The following is a 25,266-nucleotide window of genomic DNA, read 5'->3' as shown; positions in this document are numbered from 1 at the left end:
CTCAGGAATGTCCTTTATAGCAAAGGAAAATTCAACATCACACGTTGCATTCTGTATCCTGTCTCTTTAACCAATTTTAATCTGAAATAATCCCCAGGCCCATCGTTTTATTTCATTATGCAGGCATTTTTGAAAATTACAGGCCAGTTATTTTGTAGAATAGCCTTGGTTTTTAGGTTGTCCTGTATTTCCTCATAATTACATTCAAGTGTGCTTTTTTTTTTTTTTTTCTTTTTTGCGGTACGCGGGCCTCTCACTGTTGTGGCCTCTCCCGCTGCGGAGCACAGGCTCCGGACGCGCAAGCCCAGCAGCCATGGCTCACGGACCCAGCCGCTCCGGGGCATGTGGGATCCTCCCGGACCGGGGCACGAACCCGTGTCCCCTGCATCGGCAGGCGGACTCTCAACCACTGCGCCACCAGGGAAGCCCCTCGAGTGTGCATTTTTGACACGTAGACGACATAAATGGTACTGTATCTGTTTACATGTTGACTTATGTCCCTCCCCCTCCCCCCAAAAAATGCTGAAATCCTAACCCCTGGTACCCATGAATGCGACCTTATTTGGAAATAGAATCTTTGCACATACAATCAAGTTAAGGTGAGGTCAGTAGAGTGGGCCCTAATCCAATATGAATATTGTCCTTGTAAGAGGAAAATGCCATGTAAGGACAGAGACACGTAGGGATAACGCCATGTGATGACAAAGCACAGATTGGACTGATGTAGCTGCAAGTTAAGGATCGACTGTCACCACTAGAAGCGAGGAAGAAGCAAGGAAAGATTCTACCCAGACTCTCAGCGGGAGCATGGCCCTGCTGACTCCTTGAGTTTGGACTTGTAGCTTCCAGAACTGTGAGAGAATAAATTTCTGTTGTTTGAAACCACCCAGATTGTGGTACGTTATTATGACAGCCCTATCAAATTAATCCAGTGTCCTCCTCTGGGCATCACACTGCAGGCACGTGAAGTCAGTTTGTTCAGTTATTGGTGGTGTTAACATTGACTACTTGGTTAAGGTGGTGTATCAGTTATCCAGTGCCGTGTAACAAGCTACCCTAAAACTTAGTGATTTAAAATAGTGACCATGATATTTGCTCACCATTCTTTGCGTCAGCAACCGCAGCTGGGCTGAGCCGGGCAGTTCTGCGGCTCTGATGTAGGACCACTCGTGCAGCTGCAGTCAGCTTGTGGGACACTGGGGCGGCTCAGTCTGAGGGCCCTCAGTTGACATGATTCATCTTCACTCCCGTAATTTCATCGTCCAATAGGCTAAGTCAGGCTTCTTCTCATGGGGGTCTCAGGACAGCAAGTGAGAGCGACTCCCAACGAGCAACTGTTTTTCAGTCTTCTGCTCCCATCGCATTTACTAATGTTCCATTAGCCAAAGCAAGTCACGTAGCCAAGCCCAGAGTCAACATGGGAGGGTGCTGCAGAAGAACATGGTACCGGGGTCAGTATTGTAACCCTCTGCCACTGGGGGTGCTCACCAGGTCTGCCCCTTGTAATTATTAAGTAATTTGTGTGGAGATAATTGAGGATATGTAAATATCCGTTACAAAACCTTAACCCAATAGTTTTTAGTACCCACTGTTGACTTGCATTATGGTTGCCAAATGTTGATTTTCTAATTCTGTCACTCATTCTACATTTCTTAGTTGGCATTCCGTTGTAAGGAAGAATTTTCCTTCCTTCCCTATGTAATCAACATGAACTCATGGTTGTGTTTAGTTGTTTATAATCCATGACTGTTTTCGTTTATTTTGATGTTTGGTTGTTCTCATGCTGGGCCTATGAAAGACCCTTCAGGTTGGCTACTGTGTCCTTCTGACGCGTCCATATAATTTTTGGAGCATTTTCTGGCACAAGATAGTCCAGGCTCATCTTGTACCTTCCCTGACTCCTGAAAATCATCTGTTTCTCCAAAGAGCCCTGGTTCTTTTTAGTGGAGAATGACATTTAGAAAGCAAGATCAGGACAGTGGGTTTCCCTACACATGTCTATATCTATTAAAAATAATGGGCCCAGCAATAAAGACGCATACATAGACACTGGACTTGAGGACACGGGGAGGGGGAGGGTAAGCTGGGACGAAGTGAGAGAGTGGCATGGACATATATACACAACCAAATGTAAAATAAATAGCTAGTGGGAAGCAGCCGCAGAGCACAGGGAGATCAGCTCGGTGCTTTGTGTCCACCTAGAGGGGTGGGATAGGGAGGGTGGGAGGGAGACGCAAGAGGGAGGAGATATGGGGATATATGTATATGTGTAGCTGATTCACTTCGTTATACAGCAGAAACTAACACACCACTGTAAAGCAACTATACTCCAATAAAGATGTTTAAAAAAGGGGGGGGGGGGCCCAGGTACTTCCCTCGTGGCACAGTGGTCAAGAATCCGGCTGCCAATGCAGGGGACACGGCCTCGAGCCCTGGTCCGGGAAGATCCCACATGCCTCGCAGCGACTAAGCTCTTGCGCCACACCTACTGAGCCTGCGCTCTAGAGCCCGCGAGCCACAACTAACTGAGCCCGCGAGCCACAACTACTGGGCCCGTGTGCCACAACTACTAAAGCCTGCGTGCCACAACTACTGAAGCCCGCGCGCTTAGAGCCAGTGCTCCACAACAAGAGAAGCCACCGCGATGAGAAGCCCGCTCACCTCAATGAAGAGTAGTCCTAGCCCCCGCTCTCGCCGCAGCTAGAGAAAGCCGGCGCGCAGCAACGAAGACCCAATGCAGCCAAAACTAAATTAATTCATTAAAAAAAAAAAATAATGGGCCTATACTGATATCTTCAATTCCAATTTTCAACTTAACACCACATGGTTCCTCCTCGCCCTCCGCCATTCTGTATTTGTATCTCCTTTCTTCAACAGTGAGAACCTTGACTCCCAGCCTCCATTTACTCATTAGCTCAATCCTACAATACAACAGCATTGGTACAAAACTGTTACAACCACATAGCTATAAAATACCAACCTACTAGTATTTGCAGTTCTTGTCTTTAGAGTTGAAAACGGTTATGGTCAATGTACTGTGTTCAAAAGTCATTTCGGTTGGTTATTTCTACTCCAGTGTGGTTACACAAGTCATCTGAGATACAGTTAGGTTCATTTGTACTTATATCCAATTTTAGGGTCTTTTCCCCCTGTATTTTTTAAAAAATGTCATTTATCTTTGGCTGCGCTGGGTCTTTGTCGCTGCGCGTGGGCTTTCTCCCGTTGCGGCAAGCGGGGGCTACTGTTCGTTGTGGTGCGCGGGCTTCTCATTGCGGTGGCTTCTCTCGTTGCGGAGCCCTGGCTCTGAGCGGGCGGGCTTCAGTAGTTGTGGCTCGCGGCCTCTAGAGCGCAGGCTCAGAAGTTGCGGCGCACGGGCGTAGTTGCTCCGCGCGGCCTGTGGGATCTTCCCGGACCTAGGGCTCGAACCCGTGTCCCCTGCATTGGCAGGAGGATTCTTAACCATCGCGCCACCAGGGAAGTCCTCCCCCCCCCCCCCCCCGTATTTTTTTTTTTTTTTAAGCAGCAGTTTTTCTTTCTTTCCTTCTTCCTTCCTTCCTTGATTTTGGCTGTGCCGGATCTTAGTTGCGGCACGTGGGATCTTTAGTTGTGGCCTGTGGGATCTTTAGTTGCGGCATGTGAACCCTTAGTTGCGGCACGCATGCAGGGTCTAGTTCCGTGACCAGGAACCGAACCCCGGCCCCCTGCATTGGAAGTGCGGAGTCTTTCCCATTGGACCACGAGGGAAGTCCCTCCCCCTGTGTTTTAAAAACATATCCAAAATGTTAACAGAGATCCCCAAATAATTACATAGAAAGGTACGCTCAGAAAACCGTCACTCTCTCCTTGCACTCACCCATATAGGCAATTTCATCAGTTCCGGTTTAACACTCCTGGGTTTCTTTTTGACAGACGGTGTATAATTTTCTTTTTTTCACATTTTTCATAGACAAAGGGTAGCATACTACATATATGCGTGCACTTTATTTTTTTCACTTAACATCGTCAATGCGTCCTATCTAGAGAAACCTGGAGGTCAAGGAAACCTGCCCTAAAGCTCCTCGAGGCCACACAAGCCAAAGAGAAAGTAACAGACTAGAAAGCCGCCTGAGGGCTAAGTGCCCCCAAACATAGCGATTTCCCAATGGGGAAAAGGTTAGACATAGACGGTGCGAAAAGTGAAACCCCTCAATGTAACTTTAAACAAGAACCTAACGTTCATTTTAAGTCGAAGGCTCTGAGCAGATCCCTCCGGCGTTCTCCCCGCTGTCCTCAGCCGGCTTGGGGAAAGCTGAGAGGCGCGGGACTTCCGGAGAGGGGCGTGGCGTATGCAGATAGGGGGCGCGCAGAGGCTGCTGGTCCCACTCCGGCTGGGCTACCGCGTCCTGCGTGTGGACAGCCGAGGACTCGCGAGGTTGTTCCCGAGGTGGGCGAGCCCGGAGCGAGGGGCATGCAGGGGCGGAGGGCGCGGAGAGGGCGTGAGGGAAGTGAGCGTGCGTGAAGAGGTGGGCGATCGCGAGGGTGTGGGACGAGGCGCGAGCCGCAACTCATACTTACCTGGCAGGGGAGATACCATGATCACGAAGGTGGTTTTCCCAGGGCGAGGCTTATCCATTGCACTCCGGATGTGCTGACCCCTGCGATTTCCCCAAATGTGGGAAACTCGACTGCATAATTTGTGGTAGTGGGGGACTGCGTTCGCGCTTTCCCCTGGTGTTTGACTTGGTGGAAGAACAGACAAGAATTGCAGCGGTGAACGTCTCAAAGCCGTGCTTGGTTGTGCAGTGTCTCTACGTGCTACGTGTGCTGTGGTGTTTTCTTTTTTGTGTGGTTGCTGCGTATAGTCCGGCGCTCGTTCAGTTGCCGGGTGCTGTGCTGCGGAGTTTCCCGCAGATCGTTTTGTGCGATGAACACACAACGTGTCTTGCTTCGGTAGTCTGATAGCGGTTTTTTTCCGTTGGTTTAAGCCGTCTATCGCTTTCTTTTTCCGCGTGGCGTTTAGCCAGGCACGTCCGCGCTGCCACGTAGCGAAATACAGAAATCAACGTCTGTGAAGAAGGCAGTGCCTGCACAAACAATCCTTTGCCGCAGCTTGAGTGAAACCGGAGGCTCTCATACTAGCAGAAATCAGCTGACAGCACGCACTATGTAGGCCGGTATCGCCCGGAGTCCCGAAAGTAATGTAACTTGACTTATGAAATAGCTGGTAGAACCACCGACACGGGAAACAGAGCGCTGGAGAAAAGTAGCGTCAGGAGTACGGGGTTGATTGAATATAGAATGCCATATGTAAAATAACGGAAGTTACCTCTGAAGAACATTCAACTTCCATACGGCGTTCTGAAACAACGTAAAACGAAGAACAACCCGGAGTTCTACTCCACCTCGCACTGGCGCACTATTGTGAACGCCTGAGTTTATAAAACAAGCAAATTTAAACAGAAGTATGGAGGCAATTCCCTGACCGGTTGACCCCTTGTTTGTTTCCACTACCACTGTTCTCGGTTCAAGCCCTGGTCAGGAAACTGAGATTCCCGAAGCTTACGGGTTTAGCGAAAAGAACCTTAGGCAGGTATATATACAACACCTGCACCAACACACGCGCGTCCGCATACATGTAACTTATTGACCTCAGGCTTCAGAACAAACAGCAGAGTGGAAACTGTTCTCCAGCAGGTTCTGAGTGCAGGTAAGATGAGAAATACGGTACCCTTCGTCCAGAAAAATCACGGAACTCCCTGTTCAGCTTCATCAGCAACGTCTCTGAACCCCATTTGCGTGAGTCCTAGGGTGAGGGCTACCTACTAAGGACAGAATCAAAAACCCAAACGGAGCCCCTGAGCCCTGGGAGAGGGCGCCCCAGGCCACGCCCTCAGCCTCCAACCTAGCTAACTCTTTCAGTTCCTTACCACTTTAGGAGAATGGGATCATTTTTACAGATAGCAGGAAAAATGCAAGTCCAGTGTGTAAGCACCTTATTTTTCTCACATACCTGCCCCTTCAAGTCTTCGTGTACGGCTTCTGCTGATTGAAGCTGTAGGGGAGGCAAAACTGTACTTTTTACCCTTTGAGGGTCTCTGGCAGGGCCTGAGTATTAATGGATGTAAAACAGGAGGGGGGCACTTCCCTGAGGGTGCAGGGATTAAGAATCCGCCTGCCAAGGCAGGGGACACGGATTCGAGCCCTGGCCGGGACAGATCCCCACATGCCGCGGAGCAACTACGCCCGTGCGTCGCAACTACTGAGCCTGCGCTCTAGAGCCCACGAGCCACAACAACTGAGCCCGCGCGCCTAGAGCCCGTGCTCTGCAACAAGAGAAGCCACCGCAATGAGAAGCCCGCACACCGCAACGAAGACTAGCCCCGGGTCGCCGCAACTCGAGAAAGCTCGTGCACAGCGATTAATTTAAAAAAAACAAAAAAAAATTTTTTTAAACAGGAGGAAAACATGCAGATTTTTACATGTATGTAGATGAAAACCCAAATTAAGTGGGTCTCCGAGGAACCCTGGTTCCCTTTTTTTTTTAAATAAATTTTATTTTTGTCTGCGTTGGGCTTTCGGTGCGGCGCGCGGGCTTCGCATTGCAGTGGCTTCTCTTATTGCGGAGCACGGCGCGCAGGCTTCAGTAGTTGTGGCGCACGGGCTTAGTTGCTCCGCGGCATGTGGGATCTGCCCGGGCCAGGGCTCGACCCCGTGTCCCCTGCGTTGGCAGGCGGATTCTTAACCACTGCGCCACCAGGGAAGCCCCCCCTGGTTCCTTTCATTGGCCCTGGTTCCTTTTGTTGGAGAATGATACCGAGAGACCAAAATCTGGTGTGTCATTGCTGTTAGGCCCTGCACCTATTTTACTCAGTGGATTATATTCCGTTATTATCATTACCTTGATCTGGCAGTGGGAACCCTTTCCAATTGGCTCTTGTGTGCTTGACATGCCACCGAATCAGTCACTGTACGTTCCTTTACTTTTGGGCACAGTTGCATGCTCCAGGCTTGTATTTTCCCCACCTAAGAGCCTCGCCTCCCCTGGGGGCTGATAGGCCCCCTCCGTCCTCCTGCCCACAATGACTTTCTGTCGCAGTGAGGCTTACTGCGGAGCGATGGAGAAGGACCATCAGGTTTCTCAGGAGAGAGCACATCCAGGGCTCCACAAGGCCCATGGATATCCAGCCTCGGCTCCCCTCCTTCGCCCACGTACCCCGATTCCTTTGGCAGAGGCGGCTGCTTCCTGAAAGAGGTCAAGGTTCTGTGGACTTCCTGGAGAGGCACTCGAATCCAGAGGGAGGGGCAGAGGGCACAGGTGTCCAGGTTGGACTCCTTACAAACGTTTCTGATCCCACCTGGTGTGTGCCCACCGCCCAAGACCGCTAACCCACCCAGCAAAAGTCCCACAGAGGCACGGCAAGCCACACCAAAGTGGCCTTCCCTCAGCTGGGTGTGTCGCCGCTCCCTGACCGGGCAGCAGGCACCTCTGCCCCTCGGAGGGTGAGGGGCAGTGCCTCAGAGGTCCCCTGCTACTATTCTCTGTGACACCCAGACAAGAAGAGTTGGCCGTGCTGAGACTCACACTCCCCTGTGCCGGTCACCCAAACCCACGCACCCCGCCCACTCCCCCAAAGCCAGGTTCCCAAGGGTTCCACACCTCCACATCCCGTCGGGGGTATATCCAACGAAGGCCTGAGGTTCTCTCTTTGGTCCTCATCCGCTGGTCTCTGCAGATGGTGACATTTGAGGCTGAGGTCTTTCTGTAGCTCCAGAGCAATAGACTCTTCCCGAAGGTCACCTGTCAGACTGCAGTGGCACGGCCTCCCAGGCCCACGGAGACTCCACAGACTCCAGGTCAGCCCCTCTTAGTTAGCAGTGGGACCGTGAGGAGGGCTGAGGCCGCAGCGGGGGGGCAACCGTAGGAGCTTGCCAGGAGAGGAAGACGGGTGGGGAAATGCAGTCTCCGGTTTGAGAGACAGAACCAGAACCGAAAAAGGGCTTGTGGGCTCAGGGGTGGGCAGCGCTGGGCCCCTGAGGTTTCAGAGAGCCTCGCTCCCATCGGGGTTCTGCTGTGACTCCTCTCGGTGAGTCTCCGGCGTTTCCTTTCCACAGGAAGGGAGGGGCAAGGACCACCCGCGGCGTTCTTCTCGGCACCCACACATCCCACCCCAACCAGGCTCTGTCCGCAAGGTGAAGCTGCTCCTTCTTGCTGAAAGCCCGGCCCATTTCCTCTTGGGTGCTCTCTGCTTGGGCCTCAGCAGCTTCCTCTTGGCCCCGCCAATTCAGCCTTAAGGACCCAATAAAGGTAGCCAGCTGGTCAGAAGCCACAGGCCAGTGGTTTGTGCAAGGAGGTGAGGTTGAGAGCCCCTCCATGATGGCAGCTCCCCACCTGCCCACCACCCCACCCTCCACCCTTCTGCTCCCTGCCATCAGCCCCCATTGCCCCTGGCTCTCGGGGCTCTCTGAGCTCTGCCTGTGCTTTTGCTGTCAATCTTCCTTTCTCTCTCTTTCTCCCGCCCCACCCCCTTTCTATCTATCTATATATCTATCTATCTATCTATCTATCTATCTATCTATCTATATATCATCTAATCTATCTATCTATCCATCTATCTATCTACCTATCATCTATCTATATCCATCAGATGTAGCAGAAGAATGGGTGCGGGCGTTTTCCCACCCTTGTACAGAGTGTGAGCGATCTTTGCTCTTTCGGCGGGAACTCAACCCCTCCAGCGGCTACCAGGAATAGGTGCGAAGGCATATGAAAGCTGTTTCCAGGGGGCCACACCACCCTCCTCCCCCTCAGACTGACAGGACACCTGAAAGGTTCTCATAGGCACTGTCAAGGCCCACTGAGAGCCCTGCTGCGTTTTGCTCCTGCCGGTGTCGGCTTCCGCGCAGGTACACAACTGTCAGTGTCTTGGAGGGTGGCAGAATGTGGCTTGGAAGATCTCGGGGTGGCACTTCTGCCCCACAAATAGATTAAGACGGTTGGGAAGGTTCTCTGTCTCCCTGGGTCTGTACCTGTAGAGACCATGGGAAAGACAGGGAAGGGGAGAGAGAGGTTGGGAGATTGAAAGACTGTGACTGGGAGAGACAGAGACAGTGACCTTCCTTTGGGGGGCAGAGCTGGGGACTGAGCCCGGGAGTGAGAGGGGGTTTCCAGGAAGGGTGCCGTAGTTGTCCCTGACCGTGTGATGGCCTGTGTGCTTGTCGGCCTCCAGGGCTTTGGATGGGCAGCTCCTGCGTGCCCACCTGTTTGGCAGGGATGTGCGCGTGTCGAGCAGAGCGGGGGCGGTGGGTGAATAAAAGTGGAGAGGGCGCGGGCCGCGGTGGGGCCGGCGGGGCTGCGCGCTAAGGCGGGAGCGACCGGGCTGCGGGCGGGCGTGTGGCCTGCGGGCGGGAGGAAGGCGCAGGCGTGTTCCCCGGCCACGGCCCCCACGTGGCTGTGCGGGCGGCCCCCAAAGGCTTTCCCGCCTGTGGCCGGGGAGAGAGGATGCTGCGCTGCCTCAGGGCCTTGGGCGGGGCTTGGCCCCGGGGGGGTGGGGCCCTTCACGAGGGCGCAAAAGCGACGGGCACCTCCTTCGAGCCGGAATCGAACCAGCGACCTAAGGATGTCCACACGTGTCGGCTCTACAGTCCTCCGCTCTACCAGCTGAGCTATCGAAGGGTGCGCGCCGCCAGGCCCGGGCCCTTAACTCTTTCTGGAAATCCCGGAGCACGGCACTGGGACGCCCGAGGTGAGACAGGCCCAGGGCTGTTTGGAGATGAGCTCGAACAGGCGAGGGCAAAAATGGGCTGAAACTTTCTTTTGCTGAAAGCAAGGCGAGACCGGACCCGAGCCCCGACCCACCCCTTCAACTGCGGGGCGCCGCGCGCCGCGAGCTCCCGTCTTCCCGGGTTCCCCCTCCAGGTCTCGATTCGTCGCCGCGCGCCCACGCTCCCCCGCCACGAGACACTCGTTCCGGTGTCCCCCACGGGGAAGAACAGGGCGCTGGGAAGGTCGCGCTGGGGGCGTGGCGTATGTAGATGAGGGGGGCCGCAGAGGCTGCTGGTCCCACTCCGCCTGGGCCTCCGCGTCCTGCGTGTGGACACGCAGAGGCTGCCGGTTGTTCCCCGGGTGGGCTATTTATGACTCCCTTCCAGAAATGGGGACTTATGCATTTTTTTTTTTTGATACGTTTGGGAAACTAGGCAACACTCTGGCTGTTTGGTAAGACCGTTCTTGAATGCTGTATGGAGAAAGTCCCCAGATTGCTTAAGATGTGCCCAGGAAGAAACAGGAGACTGCGGTTGTATTTTATGAGGTGGACCTTTCCTCGAGTGATAATGTTGCCGTTTCACCATCCGAAGTCCCTTATGTTCAGACCTTCCCTGACCTCACCGGCACTGGAACAAGTGTGATGTGAGAGTGAATACGAAATGGGAAGGAAAAAAAGAATTTCCCCTTGGTGCCAAAAGGGAAAGATATTTCTCCCTCATTCTTAGAAAATTTGCTAATACTGATTCTCTCCGTTTGAGATATATATGTAAATGTTATTAACAGTTAAATGTATCCTTTGCCAGTTTTACAACCTGAGAATGTTTGTCTGGAGGGCCTTGAAACCATCTTTTTGAAATGTGAACATTAAGGAAGGTAGTGCTCCATCTCCCTCTACCTCTGGGAGTTTAGCTTAGGTGGCTGGCTCCAGGTCATAACCACTTGCTTGTCATGGAGATACGAGTTTTATTTCTCTTTGGATAAAGGCACACAGATGGCCACTCCAATTACCAGTTGAATTTAGGATGAACTATGTGTAGCAAATGGTGTTGTCAAGTCCTCCTATTGAGGACAAGTTCTTGAGAACATCTATGTAATAAGTTGTATCTACCTGCTTATATAACAGGGAACATACTTATTGTTATGGGATGAATTGTGTCCCCCCACCCCAAATTCATATGTTGAGGCCCTAGCCCCCATCTGAGTGTATTTGGAGACAGGGCCTTTAAGGGAGTAATTAAGTTTAAATGAGGTCATAAAGGTGGGGCTGTAATTCAGTATGACTGGTGTCCTTCATTAGAGACGTCAGGGATGGCTGCAAGACAAGGGGAAGCCTCCGGAGAAAGCAAAGCTGACAATATCTTGGTCTTGGATTTACAGCTTCTGGAACTGAGAAACATATCCATTATTTAAGCCTCACCCCAGTCAGTGGTATTTTGTTATGGCAGCCCAAGCTGAATTGTATACTGTCTTTGCAGTCTCTTTGGTGGGTTTCTTGTGATGCACATTACAGTCTGGTTTAGTGGCTTTTCAATAAAAATGTTGACTTCTTTTCTTTCTACCTTTGTGGAGAGGATTCGCTGGGTTGGCAGGAGATGTTATTCTCCTCAAGAGTCTGGCAATAAGGACAGGATTGGTCTGGCAGTTGCTGATTGGACTGAATCAGCTAAAAGTCTTGTGGCCACACAACAGTCACTTAAGAGACCCTGGGTTATTTTTAAAAGTCTCCCTTATAGCTGTCTGCTCTTTTCCAATACTAGCTGGAGGAACCACCCTCTTCAATATCAACGTATTGAGTAAGCATGGGTAATATAGGTTCTAAAGTCCTGTCAGGATCACTATTAGCATTGAGGGTAAAAAAATATAGGAAACCAGATCTGTTGCAGACATGTCTTGCTCTTAAATGGTTAATTTCTCCACCCCTCTGTCTCTCTCTCCCCGCCTCCCCCCGGCCCCTCACCAATGGGTATGCATATGAGAATCTAGTCTTGGGCTTCCCTGGTGGCGCAGTGGTTGAGAGTCCGCCTGCTGATGCAGGGGACGCGGACTCGTGCCCTGGTCCGGGAAGATCCCACATGCTGCGGATGCGGCTGGGCCCGTGAGCCATGGCCGCTGAGCCTGCGCGTCTGGAGCCTGTTGCTCCGCAACGGGAGAGGCCACAACAGTGAGAGGCCCGCGTACCGCAAAAAAAAAAAAAAAAAAAAAAGGCCTCCCAGAACACGTCAGTGAAGAAAAAATCAGGAGGAGGGCCCCAGACTGTAATTTATACAAGAACTTGACACTTAAGTTTTCTAGAATAACTGACATTGGAAATGAGCTAAACTGAAAAGAGTGATTCTTAAGGTTACATTATTCCAGTCAATTCCACTATGCACTCAAAGTATACAGACATGGTTTGTAAGTCGAACAATATTGGTGATTATTAGCAGACCTCCATTACTTTAATACCAAAGTAAAGATGTTATGGAACAACCTGAATGAACTTCTTGGCAGCCCAAGAACATAGTTCACCAAATTCTCCCGCAGTGTAGGTCCGGCCCAGGGCTCGGAAGAGCAGATCCAGCTTTAGGCTGACAGTCGGCATGGCAAGTCCGGCCTACAATTTTAAACTGTAAAAACGATAAACAAATTAGTATAGTTAAAAAGCTTCTCCCCCTCCAGCCACGAATGACTCAGCATTGATAAAACGCAGTACTTCAAGGCCCCAATACATAAAAACATGTACTTGTTTTAAAGACAGAGAATAAACCAGAGAAAAGCTTTAACGTTTGTCCTAACAGGAACGACGCATTCAATCTTCTCACATTTGGAAAAACTGCACCTGTCGAAACAGCCCAAGAACAACGTAAGAATTTTCATCCCGGAAAATTACATACTGCTAACTAAAGAACTCCGGACCCTGTGTAAACACTGCCGCTACCAGGATTCACCCCCTCCTTGGCCTATACCTAAGAGGCTGCCCCACTCTGCACGCACGGTCACTTCGCTCACGCCGCCTCCGCGCCCTCCGCCGCTGCACGCCCCTCGCCCGACTTCGCCCACCCGGGGAACAACCGGCAGCCTCTGCGTGTCCACACGCAGGACGCGGAGGCCCAGGCGGAGTGGGACCAGCAGCCTCTGCGGCCCCCCTCATCTACATACGCCACGCCCCCAGCGCGACCTTCCCAGCGCCCTGTTCTTCCCCGTGGGGGACACCGGAACGAGTGTCTCGTGGCGGGGGAGCGTGGGCGCGCGGCGACGAATCGAGACCTGGAGGGGGAACCCGGGAAGACGGGAGCTCGCGGCGCGCGGCGCCCCGCAGTTGAAGGGGTGGGTCGGGGCTCGGGTCCGGTCTCGCCTTGCTTTCAGCAAAAGAAAGTTTCAGCCCATTTTTGCCCTCGCCTGTTCGAGCTCATCTCCAAACAGCCCTGGGCCTGTCTCACCTCGGGCGTCCCAGTGCCGTGCTCCGGGATTTCCAGAAAGAGTTAAGGGCCCGGGCCTGGCGGCGCGCACCCTTCGATAGCTCAGCTGGTAGAGCGGAGGACTGTAGAGCCGACACGTGTGGACATCCTTAGGTCGCTGGTTCGATTCCGGCTCGAAGGAGGTGCCCGTCGCTTTTGCGCCCTCGTGAAGGGCCCCACCCCCCCGGGGCCAAGCCCCGCCCAAGGCCCTGAGGCAGCGCAGCATCCTCTCTCCCCGGCCACAGGCGGGAAAGCCTTTGGGGGCCGCCCGCACAGCCACGTGGGGGCCGTGGCCGGGGAACACGCCTGCGCCTTCCTCCCGCCCGCAGGCCACACGCCCGCCCGCAGCCCGGTCGCTCCCGCCTTAGCGCGCAGCCCCGCCGGCCCCACCGCGGCCCGCGCCCTCTCCACTTTTATTCACCCACCGCCCCCGCTCTGCTCGACACGCGCACATCCCTGCCAAACAGGTGGGCACGCAGGAGCTGCCCATCCAAAGCCCTGGAGGCCGACAAGCACACAGGCCATCACACGGTCAGGGACAACTACGGCACCCTTCCTGGAAACCCCCTCTCACTCCCGGGCTCAGTCCCCAGCTCTGCCCCCCAAAGGAAGGTCACTGTCTCTGTCTCTCCCAGTCACAGTCTTTCAATCTCCCAACCTCTCTCTCCCCTTCCCTGTCTTTCCCATGGTCTCTACAGGTACAGACCCAGGGAGACAGAGAACCTTCCCAACCGTCTTAATCTATTTGTGGGGCAGAAGTGCCACCCCGAGATCTTCCAAGCCACATTCTGCCACCCTCCAAGACACTGACAGTTGTGTACCTGCGCGGAAGCCGACACCGGCAGGAGCAAAACGCAGCAGGGCTCTCAGTGGGCCTTGACAGTGCCTATGAGAACCTTTCAGGTGTCCTGTCAGTCTGAGGGGGAGGAGGGTGGTGTGGCCCCCTGGAAACAGCTTTCATATGCCTTCGCACCTATTCCTGGTAGCCGCTGGAGGGGTTGAGTTCCCGCCGAAAGAGCAAAGATCGCTCACACTCTGTACAAGGGTGGGAAAACGCCCGCACCCATTCTTCTGCTACATCTGATGGATATAGATAGATGATAGGTAGATAGATAGATGGATAGATAGATAGATTAGATGATATATAGATAGATAGATAGATAGATAGATAGATAGATAGATAGATATATAGATAGATAGAAAGGGGGTGGGGCGGGAGAAAGAGAGAGAAAGGAAGATTGACAGCAAAAGCACAGGCAGAGCTCAGAGAGCCCCGAGAGCCAGGGGCAATGGGGGCTGATGGCAGGGAGCAGAAGGGTGGAGGGTGGGGTGGTGGGCAGGTGGGGAGCTGCCATCATGGAGGGGCTCTCAACCTCACCTCCTTGCACAAACCACTGGCCTGTGGCTTCTGACCAGCTGGCTACCTTTATTGGGTCCTTAAGGCTGAATTGGCGGGGCCAAGAGGAAGCTGCTGAGGCCCAAGCAGAGAGCACCCAAGAGGAAATGGGCCGGGCTTTCAGCAAGAAGGAGCAGCTTCACCTTGCGGACAGAGCCTGGTTGGGGTGGGATGTGTGGGTGCCGAGAAGAACGCCGCGGGTGGTCCTTGCCCCTCCCTTCCTGTGGAAAGGAAACGCCGGAGACTCACCGAGAGGAGTCACAGCAGAACCCCGATGGGAGCGAGGCTCTCTGAAACCTCAGGGGCCCAGCGCTGCCCACCCCTGAGCCCACAAGCCCTTTTTCGGTTCTGGTTCTGTCTCTCAAACCGGAGACTGCATTTCCCCACCCGTCTTCCTCTCCTGGCAAGCTCCTACGGTTGCCCCCCCGCTGCGGCCTCAGCCCTCCTCACGGTCCCACTGCTAACTAAGAGGGGCTGACCTGGAGTCTGTGGAGTCTCCGTGGGCCTGGGAGGCCGTGCCACTGCAGTCTGACAGGTGACCTTCGGGAAGAGTCTATTGCTCTGGAGCTACAGAAAGACCTCAGCCTCAAATGTCACCATCTGCAGAGACCAGCGGATGAGGACCAAAGAGAGAACCTCAGGCCTTCGTTGGATATACCCCCGACGGGATGTGGAGGTGTGGAACCCTTGGGAACCTGGCTTTGGGGGAGTGGGCGGGGTGCGTGGGTTTGGGTGACCGGCACAGGGGAGTGTGAGTCTCAGCACGGCCAACTCTTCTTGTCTGGGTGTCACAGAGAATAGTAGCAGGGGACCTCTGAGGCACTGCCCCTCACCCTCCGAGGGGCAGAGGTGCCTGCTGCCCGGTCAGGGAGCGGCGACACACCCAGCTGAGGGAAGGCCACTTTGGTGTGGCTTGCCGTGCCTCTGTGGGACTTTTGCTGGGTGGGTTAGCGGTCTTGGGCGGTGGGCACACACCAGGTGGGATCAGAAACGTTTGTAAGGAGTCCAACCTGGACACCTGTGCCCTCTGCCCCTCCCTCTGGATTCGAGTGCCTCTCCAGGAAGTCCACAGAACCTTGACCTCTTTCAGGAAGCAGCCGCCTCTGCCAAAGGAATCGGGGTACGTGGGCGAAGGAGGGGAGCCGAGGCTGGATATCCATGGGCCTTGTGGAGCCCTGGATGTGCTCTCTCCTGAGAAACCTGATGGTCCTTCTCCATCGCTCCGCAGTAAGCCTCACTGCGACAGAAAGTCATTGTGGGCAGGAGGACGGAGGGGGCCTATCAGCCCCCAGGGGAGGCGAGGCTCTTAGGTGGGGAAAATACAAGCCTGGAGCATGCAACTGTGCCCAAAAGTAAAGGAACGTACAGTGACTGATTCGGTGGCATGTCAAGCACACAAGAGCCAATTGGAAAGGGTTCCCACTGCCAGATCAAGGTAATGATAATAACGGAATATAATCCACTGAGTAAAATAGGTGCAGGGCCTAACAGCAATGACACACCAGATTTTGGTCTCTCGGTATCATTCTCCAACAAAAGGAACCAGGGCCAATGAAAGGAACCAGGGGGGGCTTCCCTGGTGGCGCAGTGGTTAAGAATCCGCCTGCCAACGCAGGGGACACGGGGTCGAGCCCTGGCCCGGGCAGATCCCACATGCCGCGGAGCAACTAAGCCCGTGCGCCACAACTACTGAAGCCTGCGCGCCGTGCTCCGCAATAAGAGAAGCCACTGCAATGCGAAGCCCGCGCGCCGCACCGAAAGCCCAACGCAGACAAAAATAAAATTTATTTAAAAAAAAAAGGGAACCAGGGTTCCTCGGAGACCCACTTAATTTGGGTTTTCATCTACATACATGTAAAAATCTGCATGTTTTCCTCCTGTTTAAAAAAATTTTTTTTTGTTTTTTTTAAATTAATCGCTGTGCACGAGCTTTCTCGAGTTGCGGCGACCCGGGGCTAGTCTTCGTTGCGGTGTGCGGGCTTCTCATTGCGGTGGCTTCTCTTGTTGCAGAGCACGGGCTCTAGGCGCGCGGGCTCAGTTGTTGTGGCTCGTGGGCTCTAGAGCGCAGGCTCAGTAGTTGCGACGCACGGGCGTAGTTGCTCCGCGGCATGTGGGGATCTGTCCCGGCCAGGGCTCGAATCCGTGTCCCCTGCCTTGGCAGGCGGATTCTTAATCCCTGCACCCTCAGGGAAGTGCCCCCCTCCTGTTTTACATCCATTAATACTCAGGCCCTGCCAGAGACCCTCAAAGGGTAAAAAGTACAGTTTTGCCTCCCCTACAGCTTCAATCAGCAGAAGCCGTACACGAAGACTTGAAGGGGCAGGTATGTGAGAAAAATAAGGTGCTTACACACTGGACTTGCATTTTTCCTGCTATCTGTAAAAATGATCCCATTCTCCTAAAGTGGTAAGGAACTGAAAGAGTTAGCTAGGTTGGAGGCTGAGGGCGTGGCCTGGGGCGCCCTCTCCCAGGGCTCAGGGGCTCCGTTTGGGTTTTTGATTCTGTCCTTAGTAGGTAGCCCTCACCCTAGGACTCACGCAAATGGGGTTCAGAGACGTTGCTGATGAAGCTGAACAGGGAGTTCCGTGATTTTTCTGGACGAAGGGTACCGTATTTCTCATCTTACCTGCACTCAGAACCTGCTGGAGAACAGTTTCCACTCTGCTGTTTGTTCTGAAGCCTGAGGTCAATAAGTTACATGTATGCGGACGCGCGTGTGTTGGTGCAGGTGTTGTATATATACCTGCCTAAGGTTCTTTTCGCTAAACCCGTAAGCTTCGGGAATCTCAGTTTCCTGACCAGGGCTTGAACCGAGAACAGTGGTAGTGGAAACAAACAAGGGGTCAACCGGTCAGGGAATTGCCTCCATACTTCTGTTTAAATTTGCTTGTTTTATAAACTCAGGCGTTCACAATAGTGCGCCAGTGCGAGGTGGAGTAGAACTCCGGGTTGTTCTTCGTTTTACGTTGTTTCAGAACGCCGTATGGAAGTTGAATGTTCTTCAGAGGTAACTTCCGTTATTTTACATATGGCATTCTATATTCAATCAACCCCGTACTCCTGACGCTACTTTTCTCCAGCGCTCTGTTTCCCGTGTCGGTGGTTCTACCAGCTATTTCATAAGTCAAGTTACATTACTTTCGGGACTCCGGGCGATACCGGCCTACATAGTGCGTGCTGTCAGCTGATTTCTGCTAGTATGAGAGCCTCCGGTTTCACTCAAGCTGCGGCAAAGGATTGTTTGTGCAGGCACTGCCTTCTTCACAGACGTTGATTTCTGTATTTCGCTACGTGGCAGCGCGGACGTGCCTGGCTAAACGCCACGCGGAAAAAGAAAGCGATAGACGGCTTAAACCAACGGAAAAAAACCGCTATCAGACTACCGAAGCAAGACACGTTGTGTGTTCATCGCACAAAACGATCTGCGGGAAACTCCGCAGCACAGCACCCGGCAACTGAACGAGCGCCGGACTATACGCAGCAACCACACAAAAAAGAAAACACCACAGCACACGTAGCACGTAGAGACACTGCACAACCAAGCACGGCTTTGAGACGTTCACCGCTGCAATTCTTGTCTGTTCTTCCACCAAGTCAAACACCAGGGGAAAGCGCGAACGCAGTCCCCCACTACCACAAATTATGCAGTCGAGTTTCCCACATTTGGGGAAATCGCAGGGGTCAGCACATCCGGAGTGCAATGGATAAGCCTCGCCCTGGGAAAACCACCTTCGTGATCATGGTATCTCCCCTGCCAGGTAAGTATGAGTTGCGGCTCGCGCCTCGTCCCACACCCTCGCGATCGCCCACCTCTTCACGCACGCTCACTTCCCTCACGCCCTCTCCGCGCCCTCCGCCCCTGCATGCCCCTCGCTCCGGGCTCGCCCACCTCGGGAACAACCTCGCGAGTCCTCGGCTGTCCACACGCAGGACGCGGTAGCCCAGCCGGAGTGGGACCAGCAGCCTCTGCGCGCCCCCTATCTGCATACGCCACGCCCCTCTCCGGAAGTCCCGCGCCTCTCAGCTTTCCCCAAGCCGGCTGAGGACAGCGGGGAGAACGCCGGAGGGATCTGCTCAGAGCCTTCGACTTAAAATGAACGTTAGGTTCTTGTTTAAAGTTACATTGAGGGGTTTCACTTTTCGCACCGTCTATGTCTAACCTTTTCCCCATTGGGAAATCGCTATGTTTGGGGGCACTTAGCCCTCAGGCGGCTTTCTAGTCTGTTACTTTCTCTTTGGCTTGTGTGGCCTCGAGGAGCTTTAGGGCAGGTTTCCTTGACCTCCAGGTTTCTCTAGATAGGACGCATTGACGATGTTAAGTGAAAAAAATAAAGTGCACGCATATATGTAGTATGCTACCCTTTGTCTATGAAAAATGTGAAAAAAAGAAAATTATACACCGTCTGTCAAAAAGAAACCCAGGAGTGTTAAACCGGAACTGATGAAATTGCCTATATGGGTGAGTGCAAGGAGAGAGTGACGGTTTTCTGAGCGTACCTTTCTATGTAATTATTTGGGGATCTCTGTTAACATTTTGGATATGTTTTTAAAACACAGGGGGAGGGACTTCCCTCGTGGTCCAATGGGAAAGACTCCGCACTTCCAATGCAGGGGGCCGGGGTTCGGTTCCTGGTCACGGAACTAGACCCTGCATGCGTGCCGCAACTAAGGGTTCACATGCCGCAACTAAAGATCCCACAGGCCACAACTAAAGATCCCACGTGCCGCAACTAAGATCCGGCACAGCCAAAATCAAGGAAGGAAGGAAGAAGGAAAGAAAGAAAAACTGCTGCTTAAAAAAAAAAAAAAATACGGGGGGGGGGGGGGAGGACTTCCCTGGTGGCGCGATGGTTAAGAATCCTCCTGCCAATGCAGGGGACACGGGTTCGAGCCCTAGGTCCGGGAAGATCCCACAGGCCGCGCGGAGCAACTACGCCCGTGCGCCGCAACTTCTGAGCCTGCGCTCTAGAGGCCGCGAGCCACAACTACTGAAGCCCGCCCGCTCAGAGCCAGGGCTCCGCAACGAGAGAAGCCACCGCAATGAGAAGCCCGCGCACCACAACGAACAGTAGCCCCCGCTTGCCGCAACGGGAGAAAGCCCACGCGCAGCGACAAAGACCCAGCGCAGCCAAAGATAAATGACATTTTTTAAAAAATACAGGGGGAAAAGACCCTAAAATTGGATATAAGTACAAATGAACCTAACTGTATCTCAGATGACTTGTGTAACCACACTGGAGTAGAAATAACCAACCGAAATGACTTTTGAACACAGTACATTGACCATAACCGTTTTCAACTCTAAAGACAAGAACTGCAAATACTAGTAGGTTGGTATTTTATAGCTATGTGGTTGTAACAGTTTTGTACCAATGCTGTTGTATTGTAGGATTGAGCTAATGAGTAAATGGAGGCTGGGAGTCAAGGTTCTCACTGTTGAAGAAAGGAGATACAAATACAGAATGGCGGAGGGCGAGGAGGAACCATGTGGTGTTAAGTTGAAAATTGGAATTGAAGATATCAGTATAGGCCCATTATTTTTTTTTTTTAATGAATTAATTTAGTTTTGGCTGCATTGGGTCTTCGTTGCTGCGCGCCGGCTTTCTCTAGCTGCGGCGAGAGCGGGGGCTAGGACTACTCTTCATTGAGGTGAGCGGGCTTCTCATCGCGGTGGCTTCTCTTGTTGTGGAGCACTGGCTCTAAGCGCGCGGGCTTCAGTAGTTGTGGCACGCAGGCTTTAGTAGTTGTGGCACACGGGCCCAGTAGTTGTGGCTCGCGGGCTCAGTTAGTTGTGGCTCGCGGGCTCTAGAGCGCAGGCTCAGTAGGTGTGGCGCAAGAGCTTAGTCGCTGCGAGGCATGTGGGATCTTCCCGGACCAGGGCTCGAGGCCGTGTCCCCTGCATTGGCAGCCGGATTCTTGACCACTGTGCCACGAGGGAAGTACCTGGGCCCCCCCCCCCCTTTTTTAAACATCTTTATTGGAGTATAGTTGCTTTACAGTGGTGTGTTAGTTTCTGCTGTATAACGAAGTGAATCAGCTACACATATACATATATCCCCATATCTCCTCCCTCTTGCGTCTCCCTCCCACCCTCCCTATCCCACCCCTCTAGGTGGACACAAAGCACCGAGCTGATCTCCCTGTGCTCTGCGGCTGCTTCCCACTAGCTATTTATTTTACATTTGGTTGTGTATATATGTCCATGCCACTCTCTCACTTCGTCCCAGCTTACCCTCCCCCTCCCCGTGTCCTCAAGTCCAGTGTCTATGTATGCGTCTTTATTGCTGGGCCCATTATTTTTAATAGATATAGACATGTGTAGGGAAACCCACTGTCCTGATCTTGCTTTCTAAATGTCATTCTCCACTAAAAAGAACCAGGGCTCTTTGGAGAAACAGATGATTTTCAGGAGTCAGGGAAGGTACAAGATGAGCCTGGACTATCTTGTGCCAGAAAATGCTCCAAAAATTATATGGACGCGTCAGAAGGACACAGTAGCCAACCTGAAGGGTCTTTCATAGGCCCAGCATGAGAACAACCAAACATCAAAATAAACGAAAACAGTCATGGATTATAAACAACTAAACACAACCATGAGTTCATGTTGATTACATAGGGAAGGAAGGAAAATTCTTCCTTACAACGGAATGCCAACTAAGAAATGTAGAATGAGTGACAGAATTAGAAAATCAACATTTGGCAACCATAATGCAAGTCAACAGTGGGTACTAAAAACTATTGGGTTAAGGTTTTGTAACGGATATTTACATATCCTCAATTATCTCCACACAAATTACTTAATAATTACAAGGGGCAGACCTGGTGAGCACCCCCAGTGGCAGAGGGTTACAATACTGGCCCCGGTACCATGTTCTTCTGCAGCACCCTCCCATGTTGACTCTGGGCTTGGCTACGTGACTTGCTTTGGCTAATGGAACATTAGTAAATGCGATGGGAGCAGAAGACTGAAAAACAGTTGCTCGTTGGGAGTCGCTCTCACTTGCTGTCCTGAGACCCCCATGAGAAGAAGCCTGACTTAGCCTATTGGACGATGAAATTACGGGAGTGAAGATGAATCATGTCAACTGAGGGCCCTCAGACTGAGCCGCCCCAGTGTCCCACAAGCTGACTGCAGCTGCACGAGTGGTCCTACATCAGAGCCGCAGAACTGCCCGGCTCAGCCCAGCTGCGGTTGCTGACGCAAAGAATGGTGAGCAAATATCATGGTCACTATTTTAAATCACTAAGTTTTAGGGTAGCTTGTTACACGGCACTGGATAACTGATACACCACCTTAACCAAGTAGTCAATGTTAACACCACCAATAACTGAACAAACTGACTTCACGTGCCTGCAGTGTGATGCCCAGAGGAGGACACTGGATTAATTTGATAGGGCTGTCATAATAACGTACCACAATCTGGGTGGTTTCAAACAACAGAAATTTATTCTCTCACAGTTCTGGAAGCTACAAGTCCAAACTCAAGGAGTCAGCAGGGCCATGCTCCCGCTGAGAGTCTGGGTAGAATCTTTCCTTGCTTCTTCCTCGCTTCTAGTGGTGACAGTCGATCCTTAACTTGCAGCTACATCAGTCCAATCTGTGCTTTGTCATCACATGGCGTTATCCCTACGTGTCTCTGTCCTTACATGGCATTTTCCTCTTACAAGGACAATATTCATATTGGATTAGGGCCCACTCTACTGACCTCACCTTAACTTGATTGTATGTGCAAAGATTCTATTTCCAAATAAGGTCGCATTCATGGGTACCAGGGGTTAGGATTTCAGCATTTTTTGGGGGGAGGGGGAGGGACATAAGTCAACATGTAAACAGATACAGTACCATTTATGTCGTCTACGTGTCAAAAATGCACACTCGAGGGGCTTCCCTGGTGGCGCAGTGGTTGAGAGTCCGCCTGCCGATGCAGGGGACACGGGTTCGTGCCCCGGTCCGGGAGGATCCCACATGCCCCGGAGCGGCTGGGTCCGTGAGCCATGGCTGCTGGGCTTGCGCGTCCGGAGCCTGTGCTCCGCAGCGGGAGAGGCCACAACAGTGAGAGGCCCGCGTACCGCAAAAAAGAAAAAAAAAAAAAAAAGCACACTTGAATGTAATTATGAGGAAATACAGGACAACCTAAAAACCAAGGCTATTCTACAAAATAACTGGCCTGTAATTTTCAAAAATGCCTGCATAATGAAATAAAACGATGGGCCTGGGGATTATTTCAGATTAAAATTGGTTAAAGAGACAGGATACAGAATGCAACGTGTGATGTTGAATTTTCCTTTGCTATAAAGGACATTCCTGAGACAATTGATAGAAATGGAATAATGTTTATAGAGTAAATAATAATATTGCATCCATGCTAATTTCTTGATTTTTATAATTATCCTGGGTTTAGATAAGAAAATGCTCTATTTTTAGGAAACACACACTAAGAAAGGAAACTTCCTGAGACAGCCAGTAATCAAAAATGGGTGCTTGGGACTTCCCTGGCGGTCCAGTGGTGTGGTTAAGCCTCCCCACTTCCACTGCAGCTGGGCGTGGGTTCCATCCCTGGTTGGGGAACTTAAGATCCCTCATGCCCCACGGCGCAGCCAAAAAAGAAAAAAAGAAAAAGAAAAAAGGGTGCTACAGTACGTTTGCTCTGATCTTTTCGCAGTTAGGACCTCAGGAAGCCTTCCCTGACCCTATAGTCTCCAGTCCTGTGTCTAGCCTCGCTTTGCTCCGTAGCACCGACCACAGTAGTATAATGCAGCACAAGGTCCACTGGAAGTCGACACACAATACTTGAATCGTTTTGTTCACGTCTGGGGAGGATCCACTTGATCTCGAGAAAGAATCTTCACGTATGGAAGAGGAAAAGACAAATCCGGGCGGCTGAAAGAGGCAGCCTAGTCCCTCAGGACGAAAACGTGACAATTCCGTGCATTCGATTTTCGGAAACCATTCAACACCCGTTCCCGGCCCACACATCTACCCCTTGCAGGAACGCTTTGCCCTGATAGTCTCTGTTCGTTTTTCTTTGCTGTTGCAGGATTCGATTACTGCATAATCTGAACGAAAGATCATGGATGAGGACTCAAACAATTTCATGTTAAACTGATGACGAAACTCTGATCTTACCATTTAACATTTGATTGACATTGTGTTCCGTGTCATTTTCACTGAAAGGAAGGTGAGACCACACCCGAGCTCCGACCTGCTCCTGAACTGCAGGGCGCCGGGCGCCGCGAGCTCCTGTCTTCCCGGGTCCCCCCTCCAGGTCCCGACTCGTCGCCGCTCGCCCACGCCCTCCCTCCGGAGACACCGGCGCATCTCGGTCGGGAATTAGTAGGTCCGTATCTCCCGCGGGAAAGAACGGGACGCCGAAAAGGTCCCGGCAGGGGCGTGGCGGGTGTAGAAGAGGAGGCGCACAGAGGCTGCTGGTCCCACTCCGCCTGGGTCCTATCTAGAGAAACCTGGAGGTCAAGGAAACCTGCCCTAAGCTCCTCGAGGCCACACAAGCCAAAGAGAAAGTAACAGACTAGAAAGCCGCCTGAGGGCTAAGTGCCCCCAAACATAGCGATTTCCCAATGGGGAAAAGGTTAGACATAGACGGTGCGAAAAGTGAAACCCCTCAATGTAACTTTAAACAAGAACCTAACGTTCATTTTAAGTCGAAGGCTCTGAGCAGATCCCTCCGGCGTTCTCCCCGCTGTCCTCAGCCGGCTTGGGGAAAGCTGAGAGGCGCGGGACTTCCGGAGAGGGGCGTGGCGTATGCAGATAGGGGGCGCGCAGAGGCTGCTGGTCCCACTCCGGCTGGGCTTCCGCGTCCTGCGTGTGGACAGCCGAGGACTCGCGAGGTTGTTCCCGGGGTGGGCGAGCCCGGAGCGAGGGGCATGCAGGGGCGGAGGGCGCGGAGAGGGCGTGAGGGAAGTGAGCGTGCGTGAAGAGGTGGGCGATCGCGAGGGTGTGGGACGAGGCGCGAGCCGCAACTCATACTTACCTGGCAGGGGAGATACCATGATCACGAAGGTGGTTTTCCCAGGGCGAGGCTTATCCATTGCACTCCGGATGTGCTGACCCCTGCGATTTCCCCAAATGTGGGAAACTCGACTGCATAATTTGTGGTAGTGGGGGACTGCGTTCGCGCTTTCCCCTGGTGTTTGTGGTGGTTGTAACAGTAGAAGTCTGCCTGATTGCTAGGGACGAGAACGTCCTTTTTTCACGTGCTCGCGTACTGTTCCGTGTGGGGGTTCAGTGTAGTGCTTGCGCGGGGCTGTGAGCTCTGTGAGTTGTTTGTCTTATTATGCAGCAGTTGTTCGCCGTAAGGTTGCAAGGAAGCTGCGGTGTGCAGAGCCGCATGGTCAAGTAGAGCGAGACAGTCTGTTTCCTGGTTTGGGCCACCTCACGCTTGTTTCTGTCGTTCATGCTCTTCATGTTTATCGCGGTTTCTCGGAAGCAGTCGGAGCCTGCGTGTAGGTTAGTAAGGAAGTGAGCCGCGAAGGAACGCAAAAGGGTAGGGCAGTACCTACTACTGTTTGCGGTAATGCGAGCGAAAACAGGTTCCTACACTAAGGAAGTCCCGTAAGAAGGAACGTCGTTCTTCCCCCCTTCTGAAATCGGGAAAGCACAGTAATAATTCTCCTTTCTCTAAGATAGGAACAGTCGCCGTCGTCGGGAACAGAGATTGGAAAAGTTTGCG

General features: G+C 52.5%; 5 non-coding genes across 5 annotated transcripts; 3 read left to right on the top strand and 2 right to left on the bottom strand.

Annotated features, from left to right (window-relative positions):
* Nucleotides 1-4,546: 4,546 nt before the first annotated feature.
* On the top strand, nt 4,547-4,710 carry LOC136119470 (U1 spliceosomal RNA). The gene has a single exon (XR_010655472.1). It is a non-coding gene; the product is annotated as a U1 spliceosomal RNA (small nuclear RNA).
* Nucleotides 4,711-9,562: 4,852 nt separating this feature from the next.
* On the bottom strand, nt 9,563-9,652 carry TRNAY-GUA (transfer RNA tyrosine (anticodon GUA)). The gene is given in 2 exon segments: nt 9,563-9,598; nt 9,616-9,652. It is a non-coding gene; the product is annotated as a tRNA-Tyr (tRNA).
* Nucleotides 9,653-13,234: 3,582 nt separating this feature from the next.
* Nucleotides 13,235-13,324, top strand: TRNAY-GUA (transfer RNA tyrosine (anticodon GUA)). Its single transcript is given in 2 exon segments — nt 13,235-13,271; nt 13,289-13,324. It is a non-coding gene; the product is annotated as a tRNA-Tyr (tRNA).
* Nucleotides 13,325-18,180: 4,856 nt separating this feature from the next.
* On the bottom strand, nt 18,181-18,344 carry LOC136119765 (U1 spliceosomal RNA). Its single transcript, XR_010655723.1, has one exon. It is a non-coding gene; the product is annotated as a U1 spliceosomal RNA (small nuclear RNA).
* Nucleotides 18,345-24,559: 6,215 nt separating this feature from the next.
* Nucleotides 24,560-24,723, top strand: LOC136119753 (U1 spliceosomal RNA). Its single transcript, XR_010655712.1, has one exon. It is a non-coding gene; the product is annotated as a U1 spliceosomal RNA (small nuclear RNA).
* The last annotated feature ends 543 nt before the right edge of the window (nt 24,724-25,266 follow it).

The sequence above is a fragment of the Phocoena phocoena genome, chromosome 2 (assembly GCF_963924675.1).
Source record: "Phocoena phocoena chromosome 2, mPhoPho1.1, whole genome shotgun sequence".
NCBI lineage: Eukaryota > Metazoa > Chordata > Mammalia > Artiodactyla > Phocoenidae > Phocoena > Phocoena phocoena.
This window is presented reverse-complemented; position numbering and strand designations above follow the sequence as displayed.